The sequence below is a fragment of the Cnephaeus nilssonii genome, assembly GCF_951640355.1.
Source record: "Cnephaeus nilssonii genome assembly, chromosome: 1".
Lineage (NCBI taxonomy): Eukaryota > Metazoa > Chordata > Mammalia > Chiroptera > Vespertilionidae > Cnephaeus > Cnephaeus nilssonii.
Window position 1 is genome coordinate 71,016,676 of NC_137072.1, and position 9,963 is coordinate 71,026,638.

Below are 9,963 nucleotides of genomic sequence, written 5' to 3' on the forward strand. Positions count from 1 at the left end.
TTGTCTTTGTTGTAAGTGGGTGGATTCTTTCTTCCCTAAATGCTTGAAAGTAGGTGAGTAGAAAGGTGCAGAATATTCCTGGCAAGATCTCTGATTTTTTAATAGTTTTTTGTACTCATGTAGTAGAATTAAATATACCTCTTAATTCAGGAACAGTGCACAACAAAACTTGATGATCCTGAACTTTAACACTAGTATCCCAGTATCCAACTTAGTCTGTTTATAAAAAGCTTTATAAGTAAAGTGTGTACTTATCAGTCAACTCCCATTACATTTTTAACTTGGAGCTAGTTGAATTTTCTGTGAATAAGGAAGATGGTGTTATAACTAGAGATCCTAACATTTCTGGAACATTTATTTTTTCTTTTGAAATTTCTTTACCTGGATAAAGGCAGCAGTATTGATTTCCAGTTTGGAGCCTAGACCTTCTCTATTCTATCTTGCCTTCCTGTCTTACGTGTTCTACTCTTGCCATCTCTCCCTTCACCTGTTTCTTTGGCCTGGGCAGGGGAGCACTGTCAATCTTGATTTGGGGAAGCAATGGGATATCTTGTTCGGTGTTACTGCTCGGAATACAGATAAGGAAAGACTAGTTTTCTAGTTGTAATACTTTTTGTTTCTGTTATCCTGCTAAACTAGTTAAGTCATATGATTGCTTTTAATCGTAATCACTGGATCTTTGAATAGGAGTATAAAAGTTCAGTGTTTTGAGAATCTACTATGTGCCAGGCTTATGTATTAGTGTTAATCATTACAATAATTCTGTAGCATAGGTGTTGTCTTCATTTTATTGATGAGAAAGCTGATGTTCAGAGGTTATATGACATGCTCAAGTAAATGACAGGTACTGAATGTTGGAGCTGGGAATCAGGTCCAGGCGTGTGACCCCAAACCCATTGTACCACACTGCCTTTGACTCAAACTTCTATTTTGCCAAAGTACTCCTAATAGTTAAGTCATCTATTATGGAGAAGTTCATGATTTGTTAGACCTTCCAGTTTTAGATGTTTTACTATTTTTTTTTTTTTTTTGGACAGCTGTTTAGTTTTTATTTCATAATCATAAAGTTAATTCTGCAATCCAGCTAGACTGGGAAGGGATAAGGAAATTATGGAACCCAATAAACTGGCAAGAGCACAAAGATTATAGAACATTCCAAGCAAATCGGGGTGAAGGGGTGCTCTCCGGAGCTACAGAAGGAATGGTCTGGTGGTTAAGATAAAACACAAGTCAAATTTATTAGAGTTGTCCACAGTCAGCAATGGTGATCTTGCTGGTCTTGCCATTCCTGGACCCAAAGTGCTCCATGGCTGTCACAATATCCATGCCTTCTTTCAGCTGGCCAAAGACCACATGCTTGCCATCCCACCACTCAGGCTTGGCAGCGCCGATGAGAAACTGGGAGCCGTTTGTGTTAGGTCCAGCATTTGCCATGGACAAGATGCCAGGACCTGTATGTTTCAGGACCAAGTTCTCATCCTCAAATTTCTCCCCATAGATGGACTTGCCACCTGTGCCATTATGGCGTGTGAAGTCACCACCTGGCACATAAATCCTGGAATAATTCTGTGAAAGCAGGAACCTTTATAACCAAATCCTTTCTCCCCAGTGCTCAGAGCACGGACGTTTTCTGCTGTCTTTGGAACTTTGTCTGCAAACAGCTCGAAGGAGATGCGGCCCAAGGGCGCGCCGTTGACAACAATGTTGAAGAACACGGTGGGGTTCACCATGGCTGGTCACAGGCGGCTTCGGGGCGGAGGTGTCTGCAAAGCTAGATGTCATATTTTAATTCATAATCTGATTACTTAAATCTTCAACTCAGGATCCAAATTTGTCCAAAATAAGCAGAATTAGTAAATGCTTATGATATCCAGTCATGTGCTTGAAGCAGTTTTCAAATGCCCTGGAAGTCAAGGCTTCAAAGATATGTTCATGACATGTCAATTCACTTCTCATTCTCAATCATAAGTTCCTCAGCATTCAGTATGTAATAACTTAAAATGGAAAGTCTTAATTTTGGGGGGTCTTTCCTGATTCAAGAATATTTTTATTGTGGGAAATATGTAAGAAGGAGATAGTCCTGGCCGGGTTGCTCAGTTGATTGGAGCATTGTCCCCTACACCAAAGGGTTGCAGGGTTTGATTCCTGGTCAGGGCACAAACCTAGGTTGCAAGTTCAATCCCCACAGTCTGGTCGTGTACGGGAGGCAACCAACCGGTGTTTCTCACATCAATGTCTCTCCCTCCTGCCCTTCCTTCTCTAAAATCAATAAAAACCATCCTTGGGTAAGGATTAAAAAAAATAATAAGGCAAGTCTCATCTTCCAGAGATAACTACTGTTCATATTATAACAGATAACTTCATTCTTTTCTTTTCCTGTTCATAGAGACTTAAAAAGCTTACAGGAATGTATGCCTAGTCTGGTCTTAGGAATTGTCTGTCCCTGAAATAAGGAACAGCATAATTGTCTGTCTCTAATTTGTATTTTAGTGTACTTATTTTAAAAACCAGTAACTCAATATGTTTATGAATATTTTTCAAAGGGGAGGGCATCAAGGGTTCAGGTGGATTAGTTTATTATTGTTTTTAAAAAATATATTTTATTCATTTTTTACAGAGAGGAAGGGAGAGGGATAGAGTTAGAAATGTGGATGAGAGAGAAACATTGATCAGATGCCTCCCACACAACCCCTCCTGGGGAGGTGCCCGCAACCAAGGTAAATGCCCTTGACTGGAATCGAACCTGGGACCCTTTAGTCCGCAGGCTGATGCTCCATCCCCTGAGCAAAGCCGGTTAGGGCTGAGTTTCTTGGTGCATAGAAGCTCAGTGGCCCCTTTTATCATTAAAGAAGTGTACATAGGTTATTTCTTATCTCTTGTAATTTCTAGAGTCTTAAGTGTAGGGAGCTCTATATGATATTAACTTTAGCTCATGTTTGAAGTAATAGTTTATGGAGTCAGATTTTTAAATTAATCTTGTGGGGTTTTTTATCACTAAAACCTATTTTTATATTGCATACATGTTTCATTTTTAAAAAATTTGGTCATGAATCAAAATGAATGTGAGTACTAAGGGGCCAACATCCTTATAAGTGCTGGTCACTAAATAGGTGTGCAGTAGTGAGTAAATCAATTTGAAATGAATTAATTTGAAGTGGTTGCTGTTAAATATTCTATGCCATTTCTTTTTTTTTATTGTTAATCCTCACCCAAGGATATTTTTTCTATTGAGGGAAGGAGGGAGAAAGAGAGAGAGAGAGAGAGAGAGAGAGAGAGAGAGAGAGAGAGAGAGAGAGAGACATTAATTGGTTGCCTCCTGCAACTTTCAACCCAGATATGTGCCCTTGACCAGGAATCAAACCGGCAACCCTTCGGTTTGCAGGCTGACACTCTAACCATTGAACAACACTGCCCAAGGCTGCCATTTCTTTAAATAATCATATCTGCTTAAGTTCTCTTAAAAAACTTCCTAAATGGATTTGTTTCTTACTGTCATTTTCATGTGGGTTTCCCCCCTTGTGTTTGTTTAGGTAATACTTTGGATTATATGCCACCTTTGGCAGGTCTGCTTTTTTGGTTTATTCTTACACATCCATTTTCATTCCCATAATAATCTTATACCTATCCTCACATCCATCCAGCTAGATTACTTTTCCTAAGCTTAGACTTGTTATAATTTTGGTCAAAATAAAGTACAAGTGTATATAACTGTGTATTTAATTAAGAACAGATTCCTTGCTTTGACATCTTTACAATATCTATTCCAATTTTATCTTTTCAGTTTTATTTTTTATTTACATACACTTCTTAAACACATCTCTGATTTTTTGCTCCTTGCCTTTGCACACATGGTTTCCTCATGGAACAATCATTCTTAGAAAAATGTAGTTGTCAAAGGCCCGCCTCTTCTTCACCATCCAGCTCAAAGTTTACCTTCTCCATGAATGCTAATTAATATCTAAAATTTGTAACCTGTCCCTCTATACACTATAGCACTGTACCAGTCTTAAAGGACTTAGTATTTCCTTTATTATGGCTCAGTTTTTGCCTTTCCCCTTCTCATTTCAACATTGCTTATGCAGCACTGTATATAAAATTTCCTGTGGACAAAGCAGGGATGGGGTTGGGGGTACAACTAAAACTCAAAGCCCTGTAGCAATTGACGTGTGGAAGAGAAACACAGGAGGTAACTGGTGGGAGCTACGGGAGAGGTAAGAAGATGGGCTGTGGAAGCACCCTCACCCAGGATGGCTGGGGTGAGAGAAAGGGCCTATCACATTTTGAGGACAGTGATGGGGCTTTTCACCTCAAAATGCCTTGTTCATAACAATTTGCTAAATTTCTAGTGGGATTAAAAAAACATCTTGTTCCCCAGTTTTCACTGTATTTAAGAATCTGATAGAAGTGTAGTACTAGAATGTATTGGTTGAAATGTGATGGTATCAAGAACCTTTCTTAAACTAGAAGACAGGAATCAAGTCGTGCTGGAATCTGTCTGATAGGTTCATCTATTCATTTACCCCATGTAACGAACTGTATTTTGCTCTAGTTGTGCCAGGTTATAAAAAAGTGAGGAGTAAATGACCTCAATTTGTCCTGGCCCAGGAGAGGTGGATGTGTGACAGTGCTACAGGAGTGTTTTTCCTGATTTCTAGCAAGTGTCAAGTGGCTCAATAAGTGAGGAGCCCTTAGAACAACTTCCGGACAACTTTTTGGCTTGGTTCTGCCACAAAAGTGCGGTCTTTTGGAGGTGTGTGAGCCTGTGACTTAGGCGTTCTCTATTTTAGAATCAGTAGGTAAGTGCATTCCTATGGCTGTCAACAGGCCTGCTCTGTGACCCCTGGGGTAATGCCTGACAGTTCATTAAGGATTGCCCTTGTCTAGATGTTGCTAGGCCTGCCAAGCATTTGCTCTGGTAAACCTCTGATCAGGATCTGAGCATCAGGCTGGTTGCACTTGTTTTCTCCCCGAGTCAAAACTTCCCTTAATCACCCACGTGCTTCCAACTATTGTCCTGTTTTCACTCCTCTGGCATATTGTATTTTTCCATGTATAAGACGCTATTTTTTCCCTAAAATCATTAGACTAAAAATTGAGGGGCATCTTATACACAGAAATCAGCCCAGGAGGGAGCCAGCAGGTGTGTAGCTGCCCATACCTTGTCAAACAGGCTTCCTTCCAATCATGAGCCTTATTATTACTGACGTCAGCTGATGCCATAATTGGAGGTGGAGGTGGAGAGTGCACAGATGCAACAGGGACCGGAGAGTTCTGAGCCCATGAAGATGTCAAAAAATAAAAAGATAAATACTGGTAAGCAATTGTCTTACTCTGCAAAATTCAAACTGAATGTAATCAGCTGTGCAAAAGAGCATGGATATAGAGCTGCAGAGAGCTAATTTGGACCTCCTCCCACTGAGTGATCAGACTGGAGAAAACAGGAAGAACAACTCCTTAAGATGCCAAAAAAGAAGAAGGCCTTAAGAGGAAAACCAGCAAAATGTTTAAAATATTGATTTAATTTTGGGTTGGAAAAGTGGGGGGTGTCTTATACTTGGGGTGTCTTATTCACTGAAAAATACAGTATTCTATTTTTCTTAGAGTCAGAATTCAGAATGAGCTAAGGATGGTAAACAGCCCTTTAGCCTAGAGGTTGCCGCAATTCCAACCATTGCCAATAGAGTGGGCTTAGGAGGGGCTTGGCCATTGGCTCCTCATCCTTGTGGGTGGGGACTCTGAGGGGCTGAGTCTGGAGAACTTTTAAAAAACAGTTCTGGGTCTTCTAGAGCAGTGGTCACCAACCGGTGGTCCGCAGACCACTGGTGGTCTGTGAGGTCTGAAAGGTTGGCGAACGCTGTCTAGAGCCTGTTCACAACATCAGAAGATCTCTTGGAAACCCATCCCGATTGCCTCAGACTGTTGTCCACCCACTTACTCTCACCTCCCACGTGGCTTCACATTTGCTTGAAGTCTCTAATTGGCATTTGTTCCAGTCTCCTTTGCTTAGATTATTTACACGTTAAATTAATCTCCCTTGTTGAATTCCAATTTCCTTTAGAACAACTAGTATAGTGCCTGATATGGAACTTAATATGATCTGTGCCTTCTCTTAAAGTTTTAATGAGTTATATTCCTCCGGAGTTCTTTTTTTCTGATTTTTATTGTCCTTGTTTAATTTTTGCTCTATGGCAGCATTGATTGTGGGTCTGGAAACTCTGCCTCTTTAGTTTCAAAGGTATTTCTGGGTGAAGGTTACCTTCAGAAGATAGAAATGTTAGGATTTTAAGAAATGACATGAGATGATAAAAACTGACCCAACTCTTTAAAAAAAAATCAAATTTGAGTCATACATTTACAAGAGTATATGGTAACATTTATATTCAGTATAAAGAATAATAATAACCTGAACATTCAGGCACTCACTACCAGAGAAGAAATAATAGAACATTGACAGTATTTGTGACACCCCTACCCTCACAATAGCTTCCTTAATTACATGTTCTTCTCTCTTATTGCCTCATTCCATGAAACAATAATCCTGAATTTTGTTAGTTGTTCCTTGCTATTGTTTATAGTTTACTATCCACATATCAATTCCTCTAAATATATATTTTATTTTTACCTACTTTTGGCTTTTGTATAGATGGAATCATGTTATATACTAGAGGCCCAGTGCATGAATTTGTGCACCAGTGGAGGGTCCCACGGCCTGGCCTACGGGATCGGGCGGAAACCAGCTCTCCAACATCTCCGAGGGGTCCCGGATTATGAGAGGATGCAAGAGTTCTGAGTCAAGTTCTGTATCAATTGAGAAGTTAATTTGGGATTCAGATATTGCTGCTAATGGGGAAAGTAGATTGTGGCTTGGAACCAAGGCCAAATTAAGTTTGCTCTTCCTTATTCTAAGTTGAATTTACCTGTTCAGTCATTGAGTACACCTGGGGAGGGAAGTAGTGAGTCCTAAATACTGCAGTTGCAAGAAGCAAGGCTACAGCCTAGAAAGGGCTTAGGCCGTACATGTGCAATGGTTTTTCTCTAAATTTCACCATCAGGTAACTCCTCTGATGGGTGGGGTGAATGGGGAAGCCAAGGAGAGAAGGATGGAGGCTTTCTAAAGAAGTTGATCCTTTTTATCAATGGGGTGAGGAGCTTGGGCCACCTGTGCAGTTGGAAATCCAGGTATACTATCAGCCGGCCCTCTACATGCGCGGATTCTCAACTTTCCTTTGACCCTGGAACAATGCTCATCAATTGAGAAAAACCCACTTATATGTAGATCTGTGTTGTTCCAAGCCCGCTTAGTTCAAGGGTCAACTGTACTTCCAAAGAGGGTAGAATTGATTAGCTGAGACAATATGGAGGAATCTTGGTTCCAAAGGCTCTGAGATAGTCATGTTGTCCTGGTATCTTTTAAATGAAGGTAATTTGAATCTGGTCAGACCATGTGGGCTAAATGTAACTTGCAGATAAATAACTTCTTTCTGGTATAGATTCTAAAGCTGGCCTCACCTCCAGGGATGGTGGGCTGTGGCACCAGGCAAGACCCAACTTCCACTTTGTCATCTTGAAAGTGAAACAGTGCTGGCTGGTGTAAAGTGTGCACTGTTTCTTTTACAATCAAATCATGTTGATGTCCTAGGCAAAGAGCATTATTTGTCAGAATTAATCTGTCTCTTTCTTTTGGCCTTTTACTTTGTGAGTTGATGTATTTCTTTGGGGCAATTTTGCTGTGAAGATTAACGGATTTGTTCGAAATAATGAAATTATAGACTTTAGAGTTGGAAGACCATATATTCTAACCCACTTTGGTTTTGCTTGATCAAACTGAATTCCAGAAAACTGCAATTTACTTGCCCACGCTTTCTATGAAGGCCTGCAAAGGAAGAGTTTTTCTTTATTTTCTGCACCATTATCTCCTCTGAGGCTCTGTATATGTATGTACGTGTGTTGCAGGCTGGGATAAATACAGTTGTCCCCGTGCATAAATACCTACCCAGACATACAGATAAGAGATGATCTGAGTTGGGAGAAGGGAGACATGAGGAATAAGGGAAAAGAATGAGAAACATGTAGGAATAAATAGAAGAAGTATATTCTCCAAGCTGTATTTCCTAATGTAACAGCTGGGTGTAGAAATCTAGTTGTATCTGTGTATCCAAACATTTGGGCTCCTAGTTTAGTCTAAAGGTTTAGGGTAGGGGCCAGAAACAAACTTGAGTTGCCTAACGGTTGAGTGAGCAGCTTGATATAATAGAAATGGCTTGGACTTTGGAAGCACAGAAGTTCAAATTCTGTCAATCTAACATGGCCTTGGGTCTTAACTTCTCAGACATTTTACTGTTTGTGAAATAGAGATGGTAGCAACAACTTCACAGGGTTTGTGTTGTGAGGTTTAGATAAGATCAAGTGTAAAGCACTCAGGAGAGTGCCTGCTGTGTACTGGGCCATCAGTAGACCTTACTAGTAAAGCTCATCATACCCTTCCTGTCTGCAGCATTGAGGTGATCTCTAGTATCTGCTCTCGGTGAACTGTACCAATGTCCCCAAATCTCCAGCCACTGGAACAGAGTCTATGCCTTACCATTCTCAAGTGGGTTCTGACTGAAGAGGGCTTGGGAGACTGCCCAGGGACAAATGGCCTCGAGTGGATTGGGTCTTGCTTCTTACTCTGCCTAGAGGGCCTCACAGACCATGAGGTTCTTCTGGCACCATACCAGGTCCTTGCCGTTCAGCCTGTAGCCCTAGGCTCTCCAATCCCTTGGATATCCCTCTCATCCTTGACTCATTTTTCCACTGAGGGTCACAGGAGCTGGTTGCTCTGTCCTTTCTGAGGAAAGACAAGTGAATTGGTCTTCGATGTGGAACATTCTGAGTGGCTGTCTGCTGACTGGTTGGCCTGTGGATGAAGTAGTCTGGTTGTATAGCTCTGAGCTTGTTATAGGGGGAATCCATTTTCTTTGTAAAGTAACTGACAGATTTTAGTGAGGTTGTGATGAGGGACATTTCTTTTGAGGTCATTGTAGTACATTTTGATTTCTCAAAAGAACCAATTTCTAAATTTAGAAGGGAAAGGATCTTCTGAACTTCAGAATGGTTTGATTGTGGATGGGAGACTCGGATTACTTCCTAATTTCTCTGCTTAGAATGGGGCAAGTAATTTTCCTGGTAATCAGTTTTCTTTTAGGTAAGAGAAATAATACATAATAACTCCTGATAAATTTAGAGAAAGTTTTCCCCCTGTTAGTAGTCATATTTATTAGGCAGTAGAGTAGAATGGTTAAGGATACAGGCTCTGGAGATAGTTTGTATTGATCAGTTCTGTTATATTTACTTGCTGTGTGACTTTGGGCAACTTATTTAACCTTTCTGTGGTTCGTGGATCATTTGTGAAGATTAACTTCTGTAAAATGTTTAGACAAAGATAGCTATATTATGATGTATCTCATATCTGCAACCTTTTCATATTCTTTACTTATTAACATTTAATTATATACACTGATTGGATATTCATTCTTTACCTTCACCATCTTGCCCGAATTAAGTCCCATAACTTTCCTCCCCTCTCTGATTTATGCTTTTACATCTGGATAAGATGATTGGCAGCCTATGGTACAAAGATGCTGGCGAACTTTGCAGGGAAAATGAACTCAGGTTACCATCAAACTTTGTTTTCTGACAGCAGAGGGTGCCACAGTGTTTCTGGTGACAGGAATTTTTTGTGCAGAATGATTTTTTTTTTCTACATGGTACTTAAAAAGTAAGAGCTCTTCCAGGATACTGACATTGAGAACATTTGTTGTCCGTTGTATAAGAATGACACAAACCAATATCAAGTGTGCACAGTCACTGAGTAGTTTTAAATTTTAATTAAGCATGTCTATTGCTATCATATTTCATATCTGCCTGTTTGAATTCCTTGGGCCAGATGTGTAAAGGTGGAATATTTTCAAGAGTATATGACCA

The 9,963-nt window shown here is 40.2% G+C and overlaps 1 pseudogene across 1 annotated transcript; it reads right to left on the reverse strand.

The window, feature by feature from the left end:
• Positions 1-407: 407 nt before the first annotated feature.
• Positions 408-2,221, reverse strand: LOC307101188 (peptidyl-prolyl cis-trans isomerase A-like; annotated as a pseudogene). Its single transcript has one exon. The product of its transcript is annotated as a peptidyl-prolyl cis-trans isomerase A-like (transcript).
• Between the last annotated feature and the right edge of the window lie 7,742 nt (positions 2,222-9,963).